The sequence below is a fragment of the Mauremys reevesii genome, linkage group 4 (genome assembly GCF_016161935.1).
Source record: "Mauremys reevesii isolate NIE-2019 linkage group 4, ASM1616193v1, whole genome shotgun sequence".
NCBI lineage: Eukaryota > Metazoa > Chordata > Testudines > Geoemydidae > Mauremys > Mauremys reevesii.
The window spans coordinates 135,201,545-135,229,187 of NC_052626.1; the positions used below are offsets into that span (position 1 = coordinate 135,201,545).

Genomic DNA, 27,643 nt, shown 5'->3' on the forward strand with positions numbered 1-27,643 from the left:
CAGCATTGTACTTGGTTTAAATAGCTCTTCACCCTCCCTGCTAATTGAATGGATTGTGTTGCGTGGGCACAGACATGACATGAATGCAGCTGTTGTGTAGGGTTTTGTTTTTCTGTATCACAACTTTAGGTGGCTTGTCCAAGCAACAATGATTCTCCCAAGGGATGTTTGGGGTCGGGGGAGATGTCAAGGGCAAGTCTCAATTAGATATTTCTGGGCATGGGGAGGTAACTCCCTGGGCAAGGCTGGCTCTCTGGCTCCACAGAGTTGGGAGTCAATTCCCTTGGCTTATCCTGTAGATTGGTTTATCCTGCCATCTGGATGAAGTAAGTTTGATCTGCAGACATTTCTGAGCTTTTTTGAAGGACTTGGTGACTTTCTGTACAGTAGCCTATAGGGGCCTGTACTATTGGGTTATCCGGGAGAGGGGGCGGGCGGAAGCCCGCCCCATGCTAACGGATCCCCCCCCCCAGCCTAAGGGGAGGATCCACAGGGCCACGGAAACCCACTAAGTGCGGGGGACAACTAATAAAAGAACAGGGGCAGGAGTGAGGTCAAAGGGTCAGAAGGAGGGAGCCTGATGGGGACACCGAGCAGAGAACCCCGGACAGCGCCCACTGCTCCTCGAAGGCGTCAAGGGAGCCAGCGGACGCCGCCCAGAGGAACTCCGCCCGGAGACGTGAGCGGACAAGGGACCGAAAAGCCCCACAGTCGCAGGAGTCTCCGTCGGCCAACCTCCTCTCCCTGGTCGCGTGGATGGCCTTTTTAGCCAGGGCGAGGAGGAGGTTGACCAGGAGGTCCCGCGACTTTGTGGGGCCACGGATAGGGAGTGCATGGATAAGGAGGTGGGGGGAAAAGTGCAACCAGAAACGCAAGAGGATATTAGTGAGGAGCCGGTATAGGGGCTGCAACCTGGCGCACTCTAGGTAAACATGCGCCAGGGTCTCCCTCACGCCGCAGAAGGGGCAGGTGTCCGGGTCAGGGTGAACCGCCAAGTACACGCCGTGCTCACGGCCCCGTGAAGGAGCCGCCAGCTGATATCCCGGCGGGCCTCGGGACCAGGGTGGAGTACAGGCTGGCCACGGGCTCCTCACCCTCCACAGGTGGCAAGAGGTCCCGCCACTTGGTGTCGGGCGGGACACGAGGTGAGGAAGTGAACGGTATGGAGCACGAGCGCGTAGAGTTGTTTCCTTGGCGCGGTTTGAAGCGGACCGGCTGCAGATCGTGCAGCCGGCTGGCGGAGAAGGGGCGGGGGCCGGTCGGGTCCACGGGCAGGGGCCCGATGAAGAGGTCCGGAGGGCTCGGGGTGGGGTGGGCGGGCGTGCCCTCACGCAGGACCCGGTCGAGGTAAGCCCGAGCAGCGGCGGCAAAGCGGCCTTCACCTCCTGTAGTACGCGCCGGGAGTACAAGGTCTGAGAGCCCCATCCGCCGAGCGGCGTCAGGATCAGCCAGTCTCCCGGTCGTAGTCCAGGAGGTCTCCGACCCTGGTGGCTTCTGCCAGGACCAACCTCTGGCGCACCGCGGGGACTCCGCCACCTGCACACGGAGCTGAGGGTTGTGTAGCAGGGGCTCCGCGAGAGGTCTGCCCCTCGGTGGCCGCCACGGACCTGGTCGCAGAGAACAGCTTCCAGGTCCGGAGGAGGTCCTGGTAGAAAACCGGCAGCCCGGAGAGGTCTCGCGAAGGCCCTCGGTCGAGATAAAGGAGCTGCCGGTCGATCGGAGCCCTCGGAAGCGGCGCAGGAAGGCGTGCGCCAGGGCTCTCCATGCCGGACTACCCGCACCATAAAGGAGCCTCTGCAGTGCCTGGAGGCGGAAGACGTGGACCTGAGTGCGGAGGCACTTCAGGCCCTGCCCTCCCTCCTCCAGGGGCAGGTGGAGTACCCCTGCAGGGACCCAGTGCAGTCCTGGCCAAAAGAACTCCAGCACCACCCGGAGGTCGGTCAGGAACACCGGGCCGGGACCAGGGTGTTGAGCCGGTACCAGAGCATGGACAGGACCAGTTGATTGAGCACCAGTGCCCTCCCTCGGAGGGAAAGGCACCGGAGGAGTCCTGTCCATTTCCGGAGCCGCTCCGCCACCCTGCCCAGCAAACCTTGCCAGTTCTCCGGCGGAGAGGGATGCGTGGCAGAAAGGTAAACGCCGAGATAGAGCAGCGGACCCGCGCTCCACCGGATGGCCTGAAGCGCGGGTGGGAGGGAGCTCGCCTGCCACCCGTCCCCGACCACCAGGCCAGAGCTCTTGACCCAGTTGACCCGGGCGGAGGAGGCCGCCGAGTACACGGCTTGGCAGGCCTCCACCCGCGCCAAGTCGCCCGGGTCCTGGACCACGAGGAGCACATCGTCGGGCGCGCCGACAGGACCAACCGCAGCTCCGCTCCCGGCACCAACCCGTCAACCTCCTGCGGAGGAGACAGAGGAAGGGCTCGATCGCCAGGGCGTACAGCTGGCCCGAGAGGGGCACCCTGCCGCACTCCCGCCCGAAGCTGACCGGCTCGGTCAGGGTCCAGTTGAGCCTGACCAGACACTCTGCGAGCGTACAGCACCTGGAGAAAGCCCACAAACTGGGGTCCAAGCCGAACGCCTGCAGAGTGCCCAGGAGATACCCGTGGTCCACCCTGTCGAACGCCTTCTCCTGATCCAGGGACAGGAGGGCGATCGACAGACCATGCGTGCTCCCAAGCTCCAAGAGATCCCGGACCAGATACTGGTTATCGAAGATGGTACGCCCGGACGGTGTAGGTCTGGTCTGGGTGGATCACGTCCTCCAGCACGGACCCTAGCCGAATCGAAATGGCCTTCGCAACAATTTTATAGTCCGTACTGAGGAGCGAGATGGGACGCCAATTCCAGAATCGCGGAGGTCCCCTCTTCGGCAATAAGCAGCACGGCTCGCCTGCACAAGAGAGGAGGACCCGCTCGCAAGGACTCGGCCCAGACGGTGACTAGGTCTGGGCCGAGGACGCCCCAGAACACGCGGTAGAACTCCACGGTCAGCCCGTCCATGCCCGGGATTTATTGGTGGGCATGCGACGGAGGGCTTCCGAGAACTCGGCCAGAGTGAGAGGCAGCTCTAGCCGGTCCCGGTCGCCCGTGCTGATCGTCGGGAGTCCGTCCCAGAGCACTTTGCAAGCGGCAGGATCGGTCGGATCCGGGAGAAAAGCGCGTAGAAGGTCCGGGCCCTCTCGCACATCTCCGCCGGATCCGTGAGGAGCCGTCCTCCGCCAGGAGGCAGGTGACGTGCTTCTTGGCCCCCCTCCGTTTCTCCAGGGCATAGAAGAAGCGGGAGCCGCGATCCATCTCCCGAAGGAGGCGGATGCGGGATCGAACAAAGGCGCCCCGGGCCCGATGGTCTTCGAGGACCCGGAGCTCCTCCCGCTTCTCCCGGCACGCTCCGCAAAGGATGGGTCCTCGGGGCTGGCGGCCAGACGCCTCTCCAGCTCTAAGACCTCCGCTCCAACTGCCCTATCGCGCATCCCTCCGTCGGCTGGCGCCCGGGTGTAGTCACGGCAGAAGAGCGGCGCGCGCACCTTCCCCACGTCCCACCACCGCCGCGCCGAGGAAAGCGCGCGCTGCCTCGCCAGGCGAGCCAGAACTCCGGAAGGACGCCACGAAGCCCCATCCTCCAGCAAGCTGTTGTTGAAGTGCCAATAGGCGGCCCGGCCTCTCCGGCGCATAGAGAGGCCGTCACGGTGACGAGGTGGTGGTCGAAAAAGGGGCCGGCCGGACGCTGGAGGACTGGGCCCGTGAGAGATGGAAACGGGACAGATAGATGCGGTCCAACCGGGAGTGGCACGACCGATGGGCTCCCACCAGGACATAGGTGTACGTGGAGGCGTCGTCCGGGTGGTGTTCGCGCCAGACGTCCACCAGGGAGTGATGGGCGACGATCTCTCTGAGGCGTCCGCGGCCGGGCTCTGCTCGGTCCCGGCGGTCCCGCTCCTCGAGGCGGTGTTAAAGTCCCGCCCAGGACCAGGCACTCGCGAGGATCCAGGGAGCCGAGGAAGGCGGACGCCCGCCGATAGAACTGCAGCCGCTCGGGGCAAATGCCGGGCATAGATGTTGATGAGGTTGACCACAAGCCCCGCCATGCGGACCGGAGGTGCAGCAGGCGGCCCGGCACAGCCTCGGCGACCCCAGCACCTCTGGCCGTGGGTCGGGGAGAACAGGGTAGCCACTCCAGCCTGATGGGTGGTGAGATGGCTGAAGTAGACCCGTCCCCCACTCCAGCCGCCAGTTAGCTTGGCGGCCGGATCCGTGTGGGTCTCCTGCAGGAAAACCACGGAGTACCCCCTCCCGAAGGAAGGAGAGCACCTGGCTCCTGCGAAACCCACCCTACAGCTCCGGGCGTTTAGTGGCAAAGGTGATGACTGCCATGAGGAGGGCTGGGGGATCCACGGCAGCAGGGGCGCTCACGGCCCCCGTTGGGCCACGCGCAGCAAACCGTGGCCCACCCCGGCGAGCAGAGTCACGGAAGCCGCGCGCCCGGTGGTAAGCGCGACATTCTGCTTCCCGGTCCCCTTGCCCTCCCTATGAGGGCCCGCGTGGCCAGGAGGATCGGTGGAAGTCCCCAGCGCTGGAGAGCAAGCACGACCTTGTTGCGGGAGCCCCGGACGTCCTCCAAGAAGTCCCGCAATTCCTCTCGCAGCGTATGGGGATGGAGCCCTGGCGCAGCCCGTGGCCTACTGGGACGGGCAAGCAGGGGCGGACCCGGCTCAGTGGGGCGGCGGAGGACGCTTGCAGCCCCTAGTGGGTCGGGACTGTGGACCTCAATGGCCGCTCCCTGGGAGTCCTCCTCCTGGAGGGGGAAGGAGTCCGCTCCGGGGGCGGCTAGCACATCCCGGGCGGGGGCGGGGGCAGGGCGGGGGTCCGGGGCAGGGGCGGGGAGGGAGAGAGACGGGACCCTGGGCCTCAGGAGCCGAGCCATCAGTCAGTGGCTCCTCGCGGCCAGGTACGGGAGTTGGAGGGGTAGGGAGGGTCCCCAGTGACACCGGGCTCAGGCTCAAGCGGCAGGCAGAGCAGCCCGGCACGGGAGATGTGGAACCCTCAGGGGGGCCCCCACCCGGGAAGGAACCCGATTGCTCCGCACCACCGAGGGACACCCCCGGTAGCCCATCTCCCTGCCACGAGGCACCGGCCGTCACCTCAACAGGCTCGGCGGCCAGCAGCGGGGTGCCATCCGCAGCCGGGCAGGTCGAGGTGTCCAGGGGACCCTCGGAGGCGGGAGCAGACGCAGCTGGAGGGTTGGTGGAGCACGGGGAAGGGGAAGCTGGGGTGAGGTCAGCTAGATCAAGGCCCGTCGGCAGAGGGTCGTCCTCCCCTGGGGTGACCGGGGTCAGACCCAGGGCCTCGATCTCCTCGAAGATGGAGGGGAGCTCGCCTCCCACCACCCCGGGGTCCTCCCCACTCGCGCCCGAGGCGACGCTCACCTCGGGTGTTGCAGGGGGTACAGGCGGCAAGGGACCAGGAGGGGCCGCAGCGGAGGCCTCCGCAGGTGGGGACTGCGGAGGAGGGATGGTGGTACCCTCCGGTGCTGCCACGTCTTCCCTAGCCGTCATCGGCAGATGGGTCAACCCCTGGGGCGCGGCAGAAGGCTCGGTGTCGGCGGCCCCCTTTCTGGTCTTACGGGGGGTTTCCGCCTCAGGTGGCACGGGCGGAGCTCGAGCCTTCCGCTTGCCCCGCTTACCCTCCACCCGGGTCCAGCCCTCCATGGCATCATCGGTGGGCCGGTCGACAGGGGTTGGGTCGGGGGGCAAGGAGGCCAGTTCGGGGGCTCGGAGAGGCACTGGGGGGACAGCAGGAGAGAGGGAAGAGTCCCCCTGGGGAGAGCCCTCTCCCACGCCCGGAAGTATCCCTGCCGCACCCTCCTCCACAGGCCCCGCCAGAGTGCAGGTAGCGGAGGCAGGGCTCTCCCGCTCATCAGGGCGCCCTGGAGGACGACCCCCTGAGGCCCGAGCGGGAGCAGTGATGGACCGAGGAGGAGGAGGCGGCTCTGGGTACCGGGCAGCCAGGGCGCCGGCGATGACAGGGCCGGCGCTGTGCCGGGCTCGGGGTCTCGAGCTCCTCCGAGCCGGGCCAAAGGCAGTCCCTCCCGGACGTGCCCGTCGCCCGGCAGAGGTAGCACCGGGCCTCCCCGTGGAGTAGTGCACCCGGTACTGGGCCCCTGAAGGGGACCAGGAAGGACCTCGAGCGCCTCTCCGCCACGTGCCGCGGCGCTGAAGCTGCACCTGCCGGCGGGCGAGAGGCGTGTGACGGAGGCGGGGTCCTTGCAGCCCAAGGGGAGAGGGCTCACAATGGAAATGGGCTTCCCCAGGGTCGAGAGTGCGGGTAACAGGGCGGCATTGGGCAGGAAGGGAGGGACGGAGGTCAGGACGACACGGACCCCCAGGTCCTCCAGCGGCTCCAGGGGGCGAACACGCCCCACCGCCAGGCCCTTCTCCACCGCCTCCTGGGCGCGGCCTCGAGCAAGGAAGAAGACCACCTTGCCGTACATTTTGGAGGCCGCCACAAGGGCCGTGGGCCCCACCACCCTCGCCAACGCCCGCTCGTAGGTCTCCACGTGGGGCGAGGCGGGCACCAGGAGGCAACGGATGCCGTGCTTCCGGGTCAAGGTGGGGAAGGGGCCCCGGCCGCTGTAGATGGTAGCGAGGCGGCGGTTGGGGAAGATGACGTGGCGGCGGGCGGGGCCGCCGCCACCTGGGCGTGCGCTCTGGGGGCCGAGGAGGGCACCCGCAGAGCTGGTGGAGGAACAGCGGGGAGGGGCGCGCGGCGGTGGCGGGGCCGCAGCAGCGGTGGCAGGCCCCGCCATGGAGGGCTTAGTCTTTCTAGCGGGGCCCTTCCCTTCTTTGCCCTGGCCCTTTCCGCCGGCTGGGGGTTCCCAGAGGCGGAAGAAGCGAGGGCGTGGCAGCAGCAGAGGGCACCCCATCGGTCGCCGCTGCCGGCGCCTCGGCGGGAGCGGTGGCAGGAGGTCCGGCAGCGGCGGTTGAGGTCGAGACCGGGAGGCGTTTGGGAGCGGGGCGAGGAGGGGACAGGCGTCGTCCGGGAATCCCACCGCCCGCGCCTCCGCCATGCTGAAGCGGGAGGGAGGGCAAACACCGGAGAAAGGGGGCGGGGGGGAAGAACAGGTCACCCACTCCTCCCTGCTAGGCTGTGGGCAGGGAGGAGGGTGCCAACAATAGAGGGGGGGGGCTGATAAGGGGACTATCGAGGACTTGGGGGTCAGGTACCGACACAGGAGCAAAATCCGGCTCCTCTAGCTGCACTAAGGGAGGGGCGGAAACAAGAGCAATGGGGGTGCAGTGCAGGAGGGCAACTTAAACAGGGAGAGGCACAAGCGCACTGATGGGACTATGGGCGCACGAGGGGAGGGCTAATCAGGGTGAGGGCGCGGAGGAGGAGCAACCAGGCTGGGGTGGGTCAGAGGACCAAGGGGCTGGCTTCAGGGCTGGGGCAGGACAAACAAAGCTTCAAAGGAGACGGGCGGGGCAGGCAACCAAACTGAAGCCGGGCAGGGGGTGGGGAAGGCTACTAGGGGCAAACAGGGCAGGCAACAAGGGGCAAAGCTAGGGGCCTGTTGCAGAGGAAGGGGTCAGTCCAGGGAAGGGAGTGCGTGCACCCACAAGCACTTGTGCACAGTCAATGGCTAGCTGGCTGCCGCTGGAGGCCCAAACGGTGGCAATAGGGTGTGGCAGGCCAGGCGAGCAGCTGAGTCCCAGAGGCAGGAACCGAGGCAGATGGTAAGGGACTGCAGGGGTGGTGGAGGGGGCAGCGGTGGTGGTGGGGGTTGGGGGGACGACACAGATGGACCAGGGGGCAGGCTCCACGCCACACCCCCGTGTCCCCACAAACACAGTCTAAACCCCCACCACTAGAGCACAGTCAAAAAGTTACTCAGTTTTTAAGGCCCCCTCCACAGTGGTCTTCAGATTCCTGTGCACTTCCCAGCAGCCGGTGGTCTTCTCAGTCCTCCTCCAGGCTCCAGCAGCTCCCCGGGACAAACACAGCAGCAGCAGCAGCCTCTCCTCCTCCAGCAGCCCTGGTGGCCAGGCAGGAAGGACCCCCCGCAGATGGTAGCTGTAGTGGTGGTGGTGGTGGGGTCCTGGCTTCTCCCTCCAGAGATGGGGGAGTGGGGGCTGGCCAGCAAGGCCCCCCCCACCCCTCACTCACTTGCTCAGCAGCAGCAGTTGTAGCAGTAGCAGTCCTGGGAAGAAGCACTCCAGCCGGCAGCAGCAGCCCAGGAAGGGAGAAGGGGCTCCAGCCAGCAAGGCAGCCAGAGAAGGGGGGGCACTCCAGCCAGCAGGGCAGCCCAAGCAGACAGAGCAGGTCCCTGTAGCGGGGTGGTTACCTGCTCCTGCCCTTTTGGGGCTTTAAAACAGCCCTGGGAAGGGGCTTTAGGCTGGGCTGATTGGGGAAGTGGCTGCAGCTGGGGCCACACCCCAAACTGAGCAACAGGGCCTTATAAGAAGGCCAGGGAAGCCAGAAGCCAAGACAGTCTCTCTCTGCATTCAGAGGGAGATGGGCCTGGCTGCAGGGAGCTGGACCAGGTACCTGAGTGGAGCAGGGCTGGGGAAAGGCTGAGGAGCTGGGGAGCTCCAGCCTGGAAAGCCCCAGGCTGCCGCCTAGCAGAGGGCTAACAGGTACCAGGGGTTACAGAGGCAGCCTAGGGGTAGGCCAAAGCAGCAGGTCCAAACCCTCCTTGCCAGTGATGAATAGGCTGATACTGCAGTCTGCCCCAGGACGTGGGGCTAGACAATGACTGGCAGTAGCCCTACACTGAGGCAAGGTGGGGATAGAGGGTGGGGGTTCCCTGGGGAGGGGAGACCCTGAGAGAAAGGGGGTTACTGCCAGGGGGCAGCACCCCATGTGAAAGGGCACCGGGGTCCAGGGAGGGACTCGGGGCCAGGGAACAGGCAGATCACTGGCCTGCAGAGGGTGCTCCGTGCTGGAAACCGAGCTAATTCCCCGGAGTCACCAGCAGGAGGTGCCGCAGGGGTGAGTCCGACCCATTACAGGGCCTCAGGCTTTGGAATTGTGCAGGCCTATGAGGTCTCTGGGTTTAAAGACACTGGTTAGATCTTGGATAGTTAAGATGCTTGAATTTTGAATATGGAACAGGGAGATGGCAAGTGCGTGAAAGTTCAGGGCAGCTGTCTTGTCTCCTGTTGCTGCTGTCAGCAGGTTGTCTTTGCATGTAATTGTATTTTACAAACTATCAGATGCTTGGCCACCAGCTGTGTTCTCTCTCTCTCTCTCATTCATTCACTATTCCCTGCCTTCACAGGAGATTGACGTGAAAGAACTTACAGAAATCAATGTAATCGAATGCTTAGTGTGTTCTGTAGTGAAGACCATATGTAAGCTTTGGCAGTATGTTGCAACTTTGTGTGCTGGGTTTAGCTGGACCTTCAGCTAAATGGACTTGGAAATGCAGTGCTTCTGGCTGCCCAGCATGGGCAGCATTGGTTAAAGTAGGAGAAAGAGTAACAAGAGCTGCTTCAGCTGAGCCAGCCTGACATAATAGGGCAGAGAAGAGGTTTTTAGTTCTTCTGCAGAGAAAAGCAGAGTAACTCTAAGGTGCAGAATGTCAGTGGCTCAAACACTTCCTTCTACATGTTAGAAACATGAGACAGCCTCCTACTTAGTAAATCCAAACCCTTTTTCCATGTCCAAGCATTGTGAACAGTGATCTGTTAAATAACTAGTTTTCTGGGTATTTGAAGAGTTCTGTAGCAGAGGTGGTAGGGCCTTCCCTCACCTACTGGAGGGAGAGGGGGTGCAAAAATCTCTAATTTAGAAGAGGGGTAATGTTCCCTTTTGCCGAGGATTAACAAATATTCCCAAGCATCTGATAAGCATAGCTCAGAAGTGAGGACTCTCTCCAGATAACACTTCTGGGAACTATATCCTCTGGTTTGTAGCTCTTTATTGCCGTTAACTACGCAGGACCTGGTCTTCACGTACAGCGGCGCAGCTGTACTGTTGTATATAAAGATGCTCCTATACTAATGTGAGAGTTTCTCCTGTCAGCATAGTTTATCTCTCACTCCAAGAGGCTGTTGGCGGGATTTCTCCTGTCGACATAGTGCTGTCTATGGGGGGCGGGGGGGGTTAGGCCAGTATAACTGTCACTCAAGAGTATGGATTTTTCACACCCCTACAAAGTAGTTGTACCGATATAGATGTGTAGTGTAAACATAGCCCTAGTGTTCCTTGGTCTTACCATGTTAGATGTATCCCTTCTTCAATAGTTTGTCTCCACCTACTGGCAGAAAGAAACCATGTTCTCTCTTTCTGGACTGTTAACTAGCAGTTTGCTTACATGGGTAACAAACTTGAACCTTTTTCTTTCTTTAGGTACAGATTAATTGGAACGACTTCTGTCCAATGTGTGGTTGTGGGAAATGGAGTTGATTGGGATAAGAAGCTTCCACATTGCGACGGTAAACTAATTTAATGGTTTTAAGAATGGTTGACGTATGGAGACGATGCAGCATAACTGGTGCTTCAGAGGAGTCAGTCTGTTCTTACTTTGGTATTTCATCCAAATGACAGTTGAGTTGGGGGGAGCAATGAAATCGTACTATGGTTCTCCATGGTGTTTGGATGACTCCTACAGAATCTTTTTTTTTTTAAGTATCTTTTAGATTGTTCACCTGGCATTGTTTAATATGCACAATCCAACAGTCCTCATGGCTTCTCTTGGCTGTTGTATCTGTGAAATCCTGCAGTTCACTAAGTAAAAGGCATGATAATTACTTGAAGTTTTGACCATTCCCATATCTGACTGTCCACTTCTCTGAGGCTCTCTTAGAGTGAATCACAATTAATTTGCCTCTACCATAATTTGATCTCTTGCAGGGCCGGCTCCACACACCAGCTGGTCCTTGGGGCGGCAATCTGCAAAGAGCGGCAATCCCTGTTGTTTTGCCCCCAAGCAGCCACGCCGAATTGCCACCGCGGACAGCGGAGGCAGTCAGTGTTCCCTTAGGGTGGCAGGCGCGTTTCCGCCGTGGCAGCAATTCAGTGGCAACTTCTATGTTAAGCTGTCCACGGTGGCTTCAGCTAAACATAGAAGCTGCTGCCGAATTGCCGCCACTGTGGAAACGCGCCTGCTGCCCTAAGGGCACAGGGACTGCCCCTGCCGTCCGCAGGCGGCAATTCGGTGCACTGCTTGGGGCGGTGAAAACTGTAGAACTGGCCCTGTCTCTTGGATGCTTTCTGGGCTTGGTCTATCAATCATGCTTCTGATATCCAGTCTAAAATCAGCTGCTGCTACAAGCAGTGTCTTAGCTTAGTTTTCTGCAGGTAGAACAACACTACCTCCAGAGATGGTGGGGAAGAGGTTCTGTCTAATTGGCTGAGGCTAATGTGTTTTTAAAAAAAAGAGAGAGAGAGAACTTTTGTAAAGGGAAGTGGTAGGCAGCTCAATGTAGGGGTTGCTATGGGCTTCCCCTAGAATATATGAATGGGATCCCAGCAGCAATATGCAGGGTAGCCCAACTGGGCTCTCACTGTGACAACGTGTAAGTGGGATAAGCGTGTCTTGTCTCTAAAGATGCAGATTTGTAAACGTTAGTTTGGCAAGCTCCTGACTCTGAGTGGCCAGCTGGTGATGGGAGACTGATGTAATGTTCATAACTGCCTTTTCCTCTTCTTTTTGCCTTAGTCATAATTACCCAGGACAAACCCACAACTGTCCCTCCCAAAGGAACAAAAGTAGCTGAGACTTCCTCAGGTAAATTGGAAGAACTTGGATTTGCTAAAAGTCTAGAATTTGGGGTTCAAATTGCCACTTGAATAAAAGTGAAATGTACAGTGTGAAAGTCATTTTAATGTCTATAATTCTCCTATTCACAGATACAAATATGATGATGCTCACTTAGCGCTTGCCTAAAAACTTGCTAGAGAGCTTGTTGTTCATGTGCACACTCCATGCTCTCCTGGTTTTCCTACCTCTCTTTGTTCTTGCACCATTTCTTTTGGTTATCAAAGTCCTTTGGTGGATCCTTCTCCCACTTCCACTTTCCAAAGGATTCCCACAGCGCTCTGACCTTGGCCCATCCCTCTGAAACCTCTCAAAAGGAGAGTGACATGGCCAATACCGTGGATAAGGAATATTATTGTATGGGCTGATTGATGGCAGCTCTAATGAGGGATGGGGGCAGGGACCTCCTTTTTGTTGTGTGGTTCTACAGCGCTTAGCACAGTGGGGCCCTGAGTCATGACTTGAGTCCTCACGCACTATTGTGACACAACTAAAAATAACACTATTGGCTGCAGTAGGGGGCGGCGTGTGAAAATCTTCTATTGCTCTATGGCCTCCAAGCACTGATTGTTTCAGTGGCACAAACTCTTTCTTAGGTGTAGATTTCACTGGGACAAAGACAGTTAGTCTCCAAATCCCTATGGTTATCCCAAGGATGAGAATTCAGGAGTAGATAATTTACAGCTGAGAGAATTAGCTCTTGGAATAACAATGTGGTAATGCACCTAATGCGTGTGGATCTTCTGCTTTGTGCAGACTTGATGGTATACCCAGCAGAGAGAAATATTAGAGAAAATCATGTGTGAAAACACTGGGAGGGTGTTGGCTCTAGCAGCTATTCAGCCTGACAGTGCTTTCACTGGCATGCTTGGGGGCTTTCCTTCAAATGTCTTGGGGAGAGAATATGTGCAGTTGCGGCTTTGATTCTTTAAAATTCAGTGTGTTTTGTCCTGTGCTTGGCAAGATACGTTTCACTCCAGTCTGTTTGTTGGTGTTGATGTCTTTACATGCCTGGAATCTCTGCCGGCTTTTTGGTATTTAAAATAGTCAGTTGTGTGGAGAGCACCTCAAGTATTTAATAAAACTTTCTTTTCTGTACAGGTTCTGACCGGAACACAGCTGGCAACTCTGCTGAGCCTGAAGGTGGAGGTGAGGTACTGAGGGGAGAGAAAACACTTGAGCTGTTAGACTGGGTAGCGCAATGTGTGTGGGGAGCAGGGAAGCCTGGCTGTAGGGAGCTTCAGAACTGGGATGGCCACATACTTTCAATTGTTTTTCAAATCTATTACACTAAAGAACCCCAGAAAGCTGCTGATCCATGTGGTTAAATTATGTGCATGAGATTGGAATCACACTGAATTTCTGCCAAAAATAAATAAATTAACTAAAAATTCCCTTCTACTCAGCAACTTGGGGATACTGCAACTATGCATTTGTTTCTAAATCAGCTAGATTTCTTTCTGTTTTTTCTTTTTTTTTTTTCCTAACTTTTTTCCCCATTAGCCAGTTCCTGCCTGGTTTTAAAATGTTTTTCATTGAGCTTTATTTATACAACAACAAAAGAACCCAAACTCTGTGTTTCAGCCACCACTGAAGCCATCAGTAAACCTGAGTCCTCCACCTAAGTTATGATGAATAATATGAGTACAAGTGACTATGTACGCCATTTATCATACTAACATTCTTAACATTAAAGACTATAAGTTTGTCAGTGATGTATTTCCTAAGGGCAAATAGGTTCAGTAATTCCAGAGCCATTGAAAGGCCACTTCAGAGCACTCTTTACCCTCGTTGTTACTATTGTAATCTTGCATAGCATTTTCCTAAAAATCTTAGTCTGAGCATTGCTTTTACGTGAATCTGATTTCTAAATGCAAAACTCATTGACATCAATGATTGCGGTTCTGTTCAGTATGTGGCAAGGAGTTACCCATTTAATGTCTAACCAGCAGCTATGGATACTAAATGGCCTTACTCTAGTAAGGACAGCTAAAGTCTGTCTCTTGAAACAATCTATTTGGATCATTTGAAATACTGATTACAAGGCTTTTTACATCTAAGAATATGTCTGCAGTGTAATTCCAAGTCTGTGGCTGGCCCGTGCCATCTGACTCAGGCTCCTGGGACTTGGGCTAAGGGATTGCTTAATCTAAAGTACTGCAGCATAGAGCTGTATCAAGTTAAATAACTAATTATAATAGGTGGCAGCAGGAGTAAATTGTGATATGGACTAACCACTAGAGGAGGCTGCACAACACACTAAAACAATGGATTATATATGCACAAATAACCTCATTATACACATGCCTAGCCAAGTATTTAGATTTGGCAAATTCCTTCTTTTAGGCTTAGTGGATGAGACTTGGGTCTGCCACATTAGACATCTGGGTGCTCCTCCTAGCTTGAGGAACTTTCATTCAGGGAGGATGGGTTGTTCAGTGATAACAATCCTGTGACCTTCAAAACCCAAATTAACACCAATCAGTAGAAATAATGAGAGTTGAACTCATCATCTCCTGGTTCCCAACACGGTGCACCTTTTCCTAGGCCAAAGGATATTTTCCTGTGAGGGATGGAGATGCACACTTCTGAGTTGCACATGGCAACACCTTGCAGCGAATGCTCAGTGAGAACAGCATGTTCAGGAGTTTTAGAAGTCCCTTTTGGAAGTTTTGATGAGTAAAACTGAAGAGAAATGACAGGTTTTGGTAGGTTGTAACTCATGGTGGCAAAAAGAGGCACCACATTGAGCCTTTCACATCCCTGCTCAAACCACAGAACTGTTAGAACCAGGGGCGGCTCTAGACCCCAGCGCTCCAAGCAGGCGCTTGGGGCGGCCGCTTCCCGGGGGGGCGGCATTTGGCTCCGGTTGAGCTCCGCCCGTCATGCCTGCGGCAGGTCCACGGAGCCGGAACAGCGGACCTGCCGCAGGCATGACTGCGGCGGGTCCCGTCTTCCAGCGGCTCGGTTGAGCTCCGCAGGCATGACTGCGGCAGGTCCGCTGGTCCCGGGCTCCGGTGGACCTGCCGCAGGCATGCCGGCAGGAGCTCAACCGGAGCCGCGGGAAGAGGGACCCGCCGCGGGACCGGGGAAGGGCGGCGCAGCGCTCCGCGCTGCTTGGGGCAGCGTGATTTGTAGAGCCGCCCCTGGTTAGAACTCTTTAAAAAGAGAGAGAGAGAGAACTTTTGTAAAAGGAAGTGGTAGGCAGCTCAATATAGGGGTTGCTATGGGCTTCCCCTAGAATACAGGAATGGGATCCCAGCAGCAGGCTGCAGGGTAGCCCAACTGGGCTCTCTCTGTGACGATGTGTAAGTGGGATAAGTGTGTCTTCTCTCTAAAGATGCAGATTCCTAAACATTAGTTTGGGAAGCTCCTGACTCTGAGTGGCCAGCTGGTGATGGGAGACTGATGTAATGTTCATAGCTGCTTTTTTTTCCTCCTCCTTTTTGCCTTAGTCATAATTACCCAGGATAAACCCACAACTGTCCCTCCCAAAGGAGCAAAAGTATCTGGTACTTCCTCAGGTAAATTGGAAGAACTTGGATTTGCTAAAAGTCTAGAATTTGGGGTTCAAATTTCCACTTGAATAAAAGTGAAATGTACAGTGTTAAGGTCCTTTTTAATTTCTATAATTCTGCTATTCACAGATACAAATATGATGATGCTCACTTAGCACTTGCCTAAAAACTTGCTAGAGAGCTTGTTGTTCATGTGCACACTCCATGCTCTCCTGGTTTTCCTACCCCTCTCATTGTTACTGCACCATTTCTTTTGGTTATCAAAGCCTTTTGGTGGGTCCTTCTCCCCCTTCCACTTTCCAAAGTGATTGCAGTTCTGTTCAATCTGTGGCAAGGAGTTACCCATTTAATGTCTAACCAGCAGCTGTGGAAGATACTAAATGGCCTTACTCTAGTAAGGACAGCAAAAGTCTGTCTCTTGAAACAATCTATTTGGATAATTTGAAATACTGATTACAAGGCTTTTTACATCTAAGAATATGTCTACAGTGCAATTCAAAATCTGTGGCTGGCCTGTGCCAGCTGATTTGGGCTCCCGGGACTCAGGCCAAGGGATTGTTTAACTGTGGTGTAGACATTTGGGCTCAGGCTCGAGCCGGGGTTGTAGGACCCTGGGAGGTGGAAGAGTCACAGGCCTGAGCCCAAATATCTGCATCACCATTAAATAGTCCCTTAGCCTGAGAAAGCAGGCATGGGCCAGCTCCAGATGTATGATTGCAATGTAGACGTACCCTGACACTAACCTATGATGACATGCTAGGGTGGATATTATGATACCCTATCTGGACAGCCCACGTGTAATGATTCTGTGCTTACTCAGTGTTTAGGCAAACACCTGGCTGGCCAGTGCAGGCTTGGAAAATGAGAGCCTAGAAGCATGTGTAAGAGAATAGTTAACATCCCTTGGTTTATATTGTAAAAAGCCTTTAAATCGAGATTGGTTCATCCATTTTTGCAATTGGTTTTCCTGCCTGTATTAGAAGAAACATACGTATGCAATCCCTTGAAAAGCTGCTTTTCTTCTTTGTGAGGTTCTCGAGGGGTCAGATCATGGTTTCCAGTAGCTAATGATTATTTATTTTATAATGTGGTGTTTTATGAGACTCTTATTGATTTTTTCACTCATATTTGGTATAATCTAGGGTACTAGTGTGGCTGCATGTGCATGGATTGTAGATGAGTTCCTGTAGGTTATTGACATGAATATGGTTTCATATTTTAGCTCACATTTTTGTTCTCTTTAGAGCTTGGCTTTTATACACGCATCAGCATTCCCAGCATCTGCATCACCTTCGCCATTGGTAAGTAACTTAATACTGAAAAAATAATTAAATGCACTAGAGCTATGACTGCGTTTTGAGGTCCACAGTCCAGGCTATTTTACTATTGCACTTGCTCTATCTCATCTCCACTGCCCCACATCACCACCACCACCACATAACTCCTAAAGTTCCTTGGATTTAGGACTCCTCAATTGCTCTGCCACTGACTAATTTTTGCCCTGTGATGGCATGTAAAATATATGCCCATGATTGAGATTGTGCTGCCGTTCCCTGGAGAGAAGCCTGTATTAATACTCTTAGTTATTTTCTCTGTCTGTAGGCTTGTAATTTATTCACAATATTTTCCGGAGCTAAGAAACCTGCTGTGATTCTGTCCTAAATTTGTGTACACAATGTTGGGGAACAGATGGGGAGTAAAGAATCTCATTCCCCGCTGCTCCCTCAAGAAGTTTCATTTCTGTAGTTCTGTCTTGGGTGAGAATACTTCCTCCACACTTAGAACTGGGTATTTGTCTGCTCACCCACAATGGAAAGGATAGAAGCCAGGAAGGGAAATTGTCAGAAGATCCAAGCAAGCCCTTCCCAGGTTGGATTTGATAGTCTAGCATCATGGGAATAAGAAAGTTGTTACTTATATAAATGACGTTCCCACCATTCAGTTAGTCAGTCTGCAGTGCAAAGGGCTTTTTATCTCACTGAAGTGAAGTTTATGCTCATGCAATCCTGTTCCATTTTGTCATGATCATCAAGCAGGTAGCTTGTTTAAGATAAGCTTTACATTCAGAAGCCCAGTTTGCAATGTCATTTGAATAAAATAGCCAGTGTTGGCAGTTCATAAGTGAAGATACTCAACCAGCAGAAATGGGCTTTTACTGTAATGGAAGTAATCCAATGTCGTTGACTCTCATGTGTCATGTTGTCATATGCAATTTCTTCCATGCTATGAAATCTAGTGGGTGCTAGAATTTCACTGTGAACAATATTGAAAGAGAACCAACTAAAATGTGGTTACTGCAGTCTTCTTTGTATATTACTGGCAAAATATAGGTAGCAAAATATATGCTCATCAGACAAAAAAAGAAAATTAAATATTAGTCTGTTCTTGCTTTTATTGATCTGTTGAATCTACAAGATAAATTATACTTATACAGAAGTGACTCTGTGTGGGAATAACATTATGACTAAGAGACCTCATTCCCATGCAAAAATATTACTTGTTTTGTGAAATTTTATTTGTACAACACTTACTCCTCTTGGTGAAGGACAATTATAAAGGGTACACACATACACCTAAAAATTAAATGCCTGATGCTGAATAGTTTTTCTGTATTGTTAAAACATAATCCCTGTGAGAATTTTTTACATTCTGGAAAGTATAAGGGACATAAGATTTTGCAAATATGGTTTGTTTTATTTTGAGAAGCATTTTACAGAAAGAAACAATGTTTTAAGTATCTTGTCCTTGCTAGCTGTAAAATTCCAAAACGGTAATGCTTCTACCACTGCGCTTGGTAGAGAATTCCACTGGTTAATGTATCTTACAATCAAAATATTTTCCTAATATTCAGCCTCAAATTTTTCTTTTAACAGTTCTACTTTTATAAAAGGCTCCATCTTTCAAAAAAAAACGACTTTAAATTCAAGTTGTTTATTATGTGAACATATTTTATTCAGCAAATGTTCTCTCCTTTCTTGCTATTCAGTTCTTACAGTGTAAATCCGGATTCCACAAAGTATCAAATTACAACATAATTTCAAGGTGAGTGAAACAAAATGTAATTTGATCTTCAAAGGTATATATATTTTATAGAAAAATATTTTCCTGTACCCAAAAGTATGCAGGTGGTCTGGTGGTCTTCTGTTTAAATGTCATCTGAGAAAGTAGAGTAGAAGTTTACAATATTAAATACAAATTGAGAATATAAATTACTTCTATGGATTATTTCTTTTTTTTTCTTCCATGTCATGAACAAAAACATTTCATTGGAGAGAGAAGGTGGGTGAGCTCTGTGGGGCTTGAAAGCTTGTCTCTCACCAACAGAAGTTGGTTCAATAAAGATATTACCTCCCCCACCTTGTCCCTCTAATATACTGGGACTAAGAGAGCTACAACTACACTGCATGCAAAAATATTTGATGTAATATTATTTGATTATCTACTAAAACACTGCATGTCTGTTTTTCTGCAACCACAACAAACTTGAACACTTTGTGTGCTTTGTCTGTTAAATGCAGTATGTTGAAAACAGATATTTGTCTAATATAAATATTATTTCCATTTCATTACTTCTGTTATGATATTCTAGATTCTTATACCCTGCTTATCAATGTCGTATCTGAGCACCTTCCGCTAGCGTATTAAGCATTGTGACTAACATCTATCATGTGGTTTTTATTCTCTGATCCTCTCCCCGAGGGAAGAAACGAGTCCAGTCTTTTTTTGATAGGTTTTCGGTGGAGGGCGGGGAGCGTACGTGGTGGCTTTTTAACGTGCATTTTGTTATGTATCTGTTAGAGACGGCAGGTCAAAGAAATGCATCTTTCCCTTGGGGTGGAAGTTGATAAGGTTTGTGTCATTTCTGGGGATGTTCCTTGCACAGTCTCAGCCCGGCCCCAGAGAAAGTTACGTCTCCCATGCAAAGGAGCTTGATATTTATTGTAGAGAGGAGCATAGTTGTCCTGGGGCCTTAGGCAGTGCTGTAGATATCCTGGGCTCAGGCCATGGAGTGCCTTGAAGATAAGGACGGAAACCTTGACTGTGATCCAGTATTCTATGGGAAAGCAGTACTGGGGTGATGGAACTAGAGGGCCAGTGGGGGCTCGCACCTCTGCAGTGGAAATATTGCAGGGGCTGATCTATGACCTCCCCCTCTCCAGACAATACTTCCTCAGTGCCTGGGGAGAGTGTGAAATATGGCAGCCCAGGCTTTGCTCTTCCTGTGTCCCCGCCCACTGGGCAGAAGACGTACCTGGAGGCAGGGAATGGAACTGGGCTGGGTGAAGCCACATCATTGTGAATGATGCCGGCATTTCCTCTCAAAGCAGGAGACTGGGAGCTGGGCGAGCAGTTGCTCAGGATGCCCAGGGTAGGGAATCAGGACCAGGGACACTGCCCTGACCATTTCCTAAGCCTGCCATGCCAAGGTGAGTGCCTGCCCTGCTGCCCAGGCTCTCTCTGGGAATGTCCACACAGGAATAAAAAACTTAGTGACTGGCCTGGGTCAGCTGACTGGGGCTCACAGGGCTCAGGCTCTGGAGCTGAAAAATTGCTGTGTAGATGTTTGGGCTCTGGCTGAGGCCCTGGGAAAGGGAAAGTCCTAGAGCTTGGGCTGCAGCCTGAGCCCCCCCAAGCCTGAGTCAGCTGACATGGGCCAGCCACGGCCATGCTAGAAGCCCTGTATCCCTGTATAGATGAACCCTCTCAGCCTGGACTCCTTGATAAACCCCACCCACCCACCCAAATGTCAGCCCCCCAGCTTTTCAAGTCAAGCTTCTGCTGCTTTTGAACCAGTGTGGAGAGCAGAGGACAGGTGTGATGTGCTCCCAGTAGCCTTCCATAGTCCCCTATTTAGAATGAAGGAGAAAATCATATGTTGTTCTTTGGGTGAAAACTAAATATATAAAACCAGAAAGATTATAAGCAAACACAAGATTTCATCTATAAGGAGGCAGCATTGCATGTGCTAGTTCCTCAAATGGATTATATGGTGCTCTGAGTGTGTAGTTACAGTTCATGGTGCTTTAAAACAGGTATGTGAACTAAAGTAATTGCTTAATTGAGTTTAGTATATATCCTAAAGAAGCTCATGTGGACTTCATAAGGACTATGCAGTATTTTACGTAGCATTCACATGGTTCATTGTTAAATAAGAATATTCAATGTGACTAGACACTGAAGAAACTAATATCCCACTATAAAAATGTTGGGTATGTAAATCTACATAGGTTTCCATTCTTGGTGCAGAGCAGAGCGTCTAGAGGAATGTTCCACCTCAGCTTTGTTTTATAGTGGGGAGAAGAGCAGATTCATGGTTAGCCTAGTTCTCCGTTAGTTAGCTTGTGTAATTATCAACACTTGTCATCAGTCGCCTTTTGTTGTTTGTCCCTTGCAGTTACTACCTCTGCTGACAAATTAACCCTAGCTGTGACATCCAGAAAGCATGTTTTGTCCTGCTTTTTCTAAGATTTTGCACAGAAAAAAATGCCATACCTTTTTGCTTTAATCTGAAATAAGTTTTAAATGTTTCTTGTTCTATGCAGTTACACATAATACAAGAACTAGTATTTGTTCCTGACAATACTGAAAAGTACAACCAGTGAAAAGTTTAGTCTAAATGAACACTTTGAAGTCTAAAGAAAGATGTAAGACTGAACTATATAACTATTTTGATTTTAATTGTTTATCTTCCTTTTGCAGTATAAATGACTGATGCTGGCTGCTGGCTACGGCTTACAAATTAATAGACATTGGAAGAAAATCATGGAAAAGTTAGGAGATAAATGTCATACATTTGTACTGAAATTTGTGTAGTGAAAATGGAACCCGCTCAAGTAACTGCTGTTACTTTCAGTACAACTTCTTTCCTCTGTTGAGCTGGACTTGTAGTAGGAATCCACTGCGTTTGAGTAAAGCATAAAGACCGGAGGTGGATCATTGCTCTTGCTCTTGAAAATGGCTTCTGAAGCAAGCAAGGCAGTTGGCAGCATGAAAATTACTTGCTCTTCTGAACATGCACCTGGTTCCTTATTTGGCCTCTCCATGGTGCTAAACGTTTCCCCTTAAAGAACATAGTCACCATCAGAGCATGGCATGGTTTGGATTGTGAGTTGTGGCTTTAACGGTAGACAGTAAGAGAGACTCTTCAGATCCCTACTTACAAGCTTCCATCATGGAGTGCGTATTACTCTTTAAACACAAATGTAAAGATGCCAGACACTAGGTGGAATGTCATAGATTCTTCATAAAAACATCCATCCTGGGTCAGACCAATGGTCCATCTAGCCAGGTGCTTTAAAGGGAATGAACAGAACAGGACAGTTATCAAGTGACCCATCATCCCCTGTCAGCCAGTCCCAGCTTCTGGCAATCAGAGTAGAGACTCTGAGAGCATGGGGTTGTATCCCTAGCCATCTTGGCTATCCTCCATGAACTTATCTCATTCTTTTTTGAACCCAGTTATAGTTTTGGCTTTCATGTGACCTTTCTTAAAAAAAAAAAATCTGTAGATGAAGAGTAAATTTGAAGTGATACTACAGAAAAAAGCCAACTTTTGTTACCTGCTCCACAATGTGTATTCTTACCACAAGCTTGATATATAGATGTGATATAGTGTGTCTCCCCTAAGAGAAAATTAAAAGTAATGTGAATTTACATATGGTTCGAAAGATGCTCAGAATACTCACTACTGAATTGCTAAAAATTCTCTCAATATGAGAATAAGAAATAACATTTGTTTCCTTGCAATCCACTAGCACTTTCTTATAAGAAGTAAGCAGTAAGATCGAAAGTGTCCTCCTGAGAAGTTCCCCAGTGGTTTAGTGCCTACAACCTTTTTATATGTTAGTTGTCAAAACTATCTTTGTAGATCTTAAAATATGTTCACGAAATGACTCACGCTGCTGCTAAGAGAGGGTGTTTATAATCAAACACTTTATTATGTGTCTTATCAGATTTAAAATGTTATTTACACCCTTTTTTGTGACTGCAAGCGGCATTGAGTCTCATTTAGCAATAGGAAACTGTCTCATTAACTATTTAAAAGTGATGCTGAGTTCTAGCCCTATGCTCACATCTAATCGCTAGGTGCTTACAGAACAGAAAGTTCTCTCCTTTCCTCTTGCAGATAAGTATCTTTCCTAGTGTGGAGGGATTTTTGTAACATGATGTGTCAGAAGTTGACTCAGTTCTGCTTAGCCAGACTCCCGCGGGATCGCTGTCAGAGGAAGGAGATCCTCACTGCTCAGAGCTGAGATCAGCGCTATGGCATCAACTACAGCTGCAGTCCTTCCCCCACCCTCACTTCCTATTAGCGTGTGAACTGGCCAGATGAGATACCACAGAGCTACTTCTGCAGAAGATCCTGGCATTCATAACACAGGCTTTGTCAGACAGAGGCAGCTCTCCCCCTAGAGCAGGGGAGACATTAGTGAAGGAATATACATGCTCCCCACCCTGGTTCCCTCCATATCCCCACCTATTCCCCTGGCCCTCACACAACATCTCTGCTCCCAACAGGGCTCCCCACAAATGGGGCAGACCAGGGGCCCATCCATGAATTTGTTTTAAACAACTAAATTTTGGTCCTGTGCACTAGACTGCAGCTAGGGGGAGTGCAGTGAACTAAGATGAATTTCTCTCCTGCTTCCAGGTGTTTCTTTGCTATACAGTGGCAAAAACAAATGTTAAGAAGGTTGGAACTCTGAGAACAGTCCCAGAACTTCTTCTAAATAGGGGGAAAGAGCCTGCAGTCTGCCCCAGTGGTCAATAAACTAAGGCCATTATGGTCCAAGTATCTCCCTCTTATATGGTGGCTTTGGGAATATGTATTTTTATGTGAAGGCCAAAGATACAAATTTAAGGAGAGAGATAGGTGGGAAATTGCCTGGAAACTGGCACTCAGAACAACTGGCTTCATCACCAATCCCTAGGTGTATATTGCACTACAGCTTGGTCCAAAGTTTGACTGGTATATCTATTTCCATTAGATGTGACGTTTTAGCAGAATAATTACACTGGTAAAAGCTCTAATATGGATGCTGTTATAGTGGCATAATGTATTCTCTTCCCTTACGAGATTTGCTATACTGCTATAAGCAGCTTTGTATTGATATAACTGAGTCCGCACTATGGGACTCTCTGTGCTGATATAGTTAAATTGGCACAACTTTCTAATATAGACAATCCCTGAGAGTCTGACCCCGAACGCCCTCAATGCCGATGGAATTCCAAGTTCCTTATTAAAACTAACTAGAAATATAAAGAAAAAGTATCAACTACCTCGTGCTCAAAATGACTGATTGGTGAATATTTTATGCATGAAATTCTCTTTCATGAACTTGGCCATGTTAGGAATGTGTGAGAGGGGAGGGAGCAGACTGTGTACATACCTTTGTGGAAAACTAAAAGCTACTTTGACAACTCAATGTATGTTTACTCTTAGATGATGTAGAACAGTGGTTCTCAACCAGGGGTATGCATACCCCTGAGGGTATGCAAAGGTCTTCCAGGGGGTACCTGAACTCATCTAGATAGTTGCCTAATTTTACAACAGGCTGCATAAAAAGCACTAACGCAGTCGGTACAAACTAAAATTTCATACAGACAATGACTTGTTTATATTGCTCTGTATACCATACATTGATATGTAAATAAAATATTTATATTCTAATTGATTTATTTTACGATTATATGGTAAAAACGAGAAAGTCAGCAACTTTTCAGTAATAGTGTGCTGTGACAGGCTTATATTAATTGTCTGATTTTGTAAGCAAGTAGTTAAGGGAGGTAAAACTTGGTGATATGTATGACAAAATCAGACTCCTGAAAGGGGTACAGTAGTCTGGAAGGATTGAGAGCCACTAATGTAGAAAGTGAGTGTTCAAAGGCGGAACAGAAATGCCTTGTCATGACCACTAACAGTTCACCCCTTCCCTGACAGGAAGTGCTGCAACTGAAAGATCGGAGCAAGACTCGGTGCTGCCGCTCACAAGAGGCACACAAGGCACTGACCAGGACATCGGGGCTTTAAGCCTCCTTTATACCTCTCCAATTCCAGGCTGTGAGGGCCTGTGCCGCCTTCTGTGTATGTTCGAGCACTATGCGCCCACACAGATTCCACCTGTTCCTGGAATAGTCACAACCCTTACGTAACCCTCAGCAGCTTTGCCACTGCCAATGAGTTTCCCTGCAGCCAAGAATTCCAAAGCATGAAGTGCTCTGGCCACTTCTTTTCATGCCTTTGGCAGTACCCTACACCAGGGGTTGCATGAGAGGCAGCTTTCGGGCTGCATATGCCAGCATATGCTTTCCCTGCACTGGGGGAATACCTGTGCAGACAACACCACTCCCCTTGCTGTCCCTATATGCTGCAGGACTTCTTACTCTATACAATTTCCTAGTATTTTTTTTGAAAATTTTATTGCGTACAACTATAACAACCCCTTAGCCATTTCATCAGCAGGATATGAACTAGCAGTTTCTGACACTTGAGCACAGATAACTCTGTAGTGCTAGTGGTAGCTAATTACATAAATTTGTAGTCAGTGTTTCCTCACTCCAGAACTGGTGAGGCCGTACAGCTGAATTAGGGAAGAGCCCAGGCCTGGCTTCCTCACTTATGCCTACTCCTGCCTAGTGTGGTGCCCCCAGAGTGGGAGACGCTCTACCACAGCCCATGTGCCATCTATGGGGGCTGGTTGGGGCCCCAGACCCAGTGTTTGCCACAACCCCATTGCAGCTCCCTGGCATTCCTCGTGAAGCGTCTTGCTGCTGTTGTGGGATAGAGTAGGACTTAAGAGATTTGTGGAGGGTTTTTTTGGCAGGCTGCAAACATTTTTCTTGAGATGCAAGTGAGCGAAGGGAACTAGTGATTTTTTTTAAGTTGATATCTCAGCCAACCATGAATGTACTTGCCTGGGAGGGGGCATAAAAAAAGGCATGTCTCTACCCTGAGCGCTTTCTCCCTGCTGAATTTCAAAGGGCTGCTGCAAACGATGACGATTGAGAAAATCTAACTTCACAAGACACTTTTGTAATAGAAAGACATCGCCACCCTCATACAGGGGGCACCAGCAGCTCCCTCTGTGAGTTAGAAATAAACGGAACAGGTGCCCTAACTGTGAACAGACACCATTTCCCCTTATTTCACACTTACCAGGTTATGCTTTGCCTGACTAAATCTGGCTAGCCTTTGTGGCCAGATCACAGTAATGACCAGTGATGAGCTGCCAAAATATTAACAACCGGTTCCCTCCTCCTCACCCCATGAGAGGGTCATGCCCCCCCACCCCCGCCGGGACTCCTGCCCCATCCAACCCCACGTTCCTTGACGCCCCCCTGGGACCCCTGCCCCATCCACTCCCCTTCCTTGTCCCCTGACTGCCCCCTGCCACCCCATCCAACCCCTCCTCTCATTCCTGATGCCCCCAGGACTCCTGCCCCATCCAACCACCCCTTCTTTCTGTCCCCTGACTGCCCCTGGAACCCCTGCCCCCACTGACCCCATCCAACCCCTGCCCCTTCCTGACTGCCCCCCCGGGACCCTTGTCTCCATTCAATGCCCCTGTTCCCTGCCCTCTGACCGCCCCGACACTAATCCACCCCCCCAACTCCCCTGCCCTCTATCCAACACCTCTTGTCTGCTCCCTGCCCCCTTACTGCGCTGCCTGGAGGTGGGGGCTGGGGCGCTCGGCCAGGGCCGGAGTTGGGGCGCCCAGCTGGCTGGGACCGAGGCCGGGCTGGAGCCGTGCCTCCCGGCTGGCTGGGCCCAGGGGCCGGGCTGGAGCCACACGCGGCTGGAGCCGGGCCGGTTTGGGCCGGGTCGGAGCCGCGCTGCCTGTCTGGCTGCGGTCGGGCCGGGCCGGGCTGCACCGGTTGGGGCCGGGCTGGTGCCGCTCCGCCCAGCTGGCCGAGGTCGGGACCGGGCCGGAACCGCGCCACCCGGGGTCAGAGGCCAGGCCGGAGCTGTGTGGTGCCTAGAGTCCTCCTCACGCCCCCACCCCCCAGCCCCAGCTCACCTGCGGGAAGCCCTTTTCAAGGGACAACCGATTCGAAAATGGCTTCTAAATTTAACAACCGTGTCCCGCGAACCGGTGGGAACCGGCTCCAGCTCACCACTGGTAATGACCCCACTCTGAGTTCAGCGGAAAGGAGACATAAAATATGATGTTTTTTTTATTTAAAACATAAAACAAATGTGACCACAATTCCTGCAAACTGTACTGTGTGAGAAGACCCTGCAGTTGCATGGAGCCCCACTGAAAGCAACAGCAGGCACAGGCTCAAGCCTCTGGCAGCAGATGGCTGCTGCATCTTGGGGCTGGTCTACACTGGGGGGGATATCGATCTAAGATACGCAACTTCAGCTACGTGAATAGCGTAGCTGAAGTCGAAGAATCTTAGATCGATTTACCTCGGGTCCTCATGGCGCAGGATCGACGTCTGCGGCTCCCTGTGTTGACTCCGCTACCGCCGCTCGCTCCGGTGGAGTTCTGGAGTCGATGGGAGCGCGTTCAGGGATCGATATATCGCGTCTAGATGAGACGCGATATATCGATCCCCAAAAGATCGATACCCACTGATACGGTGGGCAGTCTGGACGTACCCTTAGAGAAGCACTTAACCCACATATGGATGACATAAATATCATGTTCTCAGTGACAATGTGTTTTCCATTTGCAGAGACCCAGTAAAAATAAACACTTTGGGGGCAAATCTTCCTGTCTTTGTGTAACACCAACAGACCCTGATTGTTGGTAGGCAGCAGGGCCGGCTCCAGGGGTTTTGCTGCCCCAAGCAGCCCCCCCCCCCAAAGCCCTGATCGCGATCTGCAGCAATTCAGCAGGAGGTCCTTCGCTCCAAGCAGGAGTACCTGAAAGTGCTGCCCCGCTCCGGAGTTGCTGCCCCAAGCAACTGCTTGATAAGCTGGTGCCTGGAGCTAGCCCTGGTAGGCAGGATTGAGCCTGGGATCTGTGGAGTTTACTAATGCACAAGCTTCTACTGCATGAGCTAAAAACCAGATGCTTCTTACGCCTCAGTGATCTCTCTCTCTAAGTGGCCTCAGTGCTACTAGATGGGTGAGAACACCACACCCAGGAAGTGTGTGGTTTAAATGTGTTTTTCACTCAGTCCTTCTTTATACGCCCATTGGAGTCACTGATTCTTGCCCAATTAAAGACCGAGGCATGATTTCCGGATTTAGCCCACGGGTTCTCAATCATAACCCCTCAGGGAGTCATGAGGTCATTACATGGGGGTTGTGAGCTGTCAGCCTCCAAACCCCGCTTTGCCTACATCATTTATAATAGCGTTAAATGTAAAGAACTGTGTTTTTAATGTGTAAGGGGGGTTGTACTCAGAGGCTT

General features: G+C 51.7%; 1 protein-coding gene across 2 annotated transcripts in view; it reads left to right on the forward strand.

Annotated features, from left to right (window-relative positions):
• Positions 1-27,643, forward strand: part of LOC120403911 (complement receptor type 1-like) — a 626,098-nt gene that overhangs the window by 390,944 nt on the left and 207,511 nt on the right. The window lies entirely within an intron of this gene.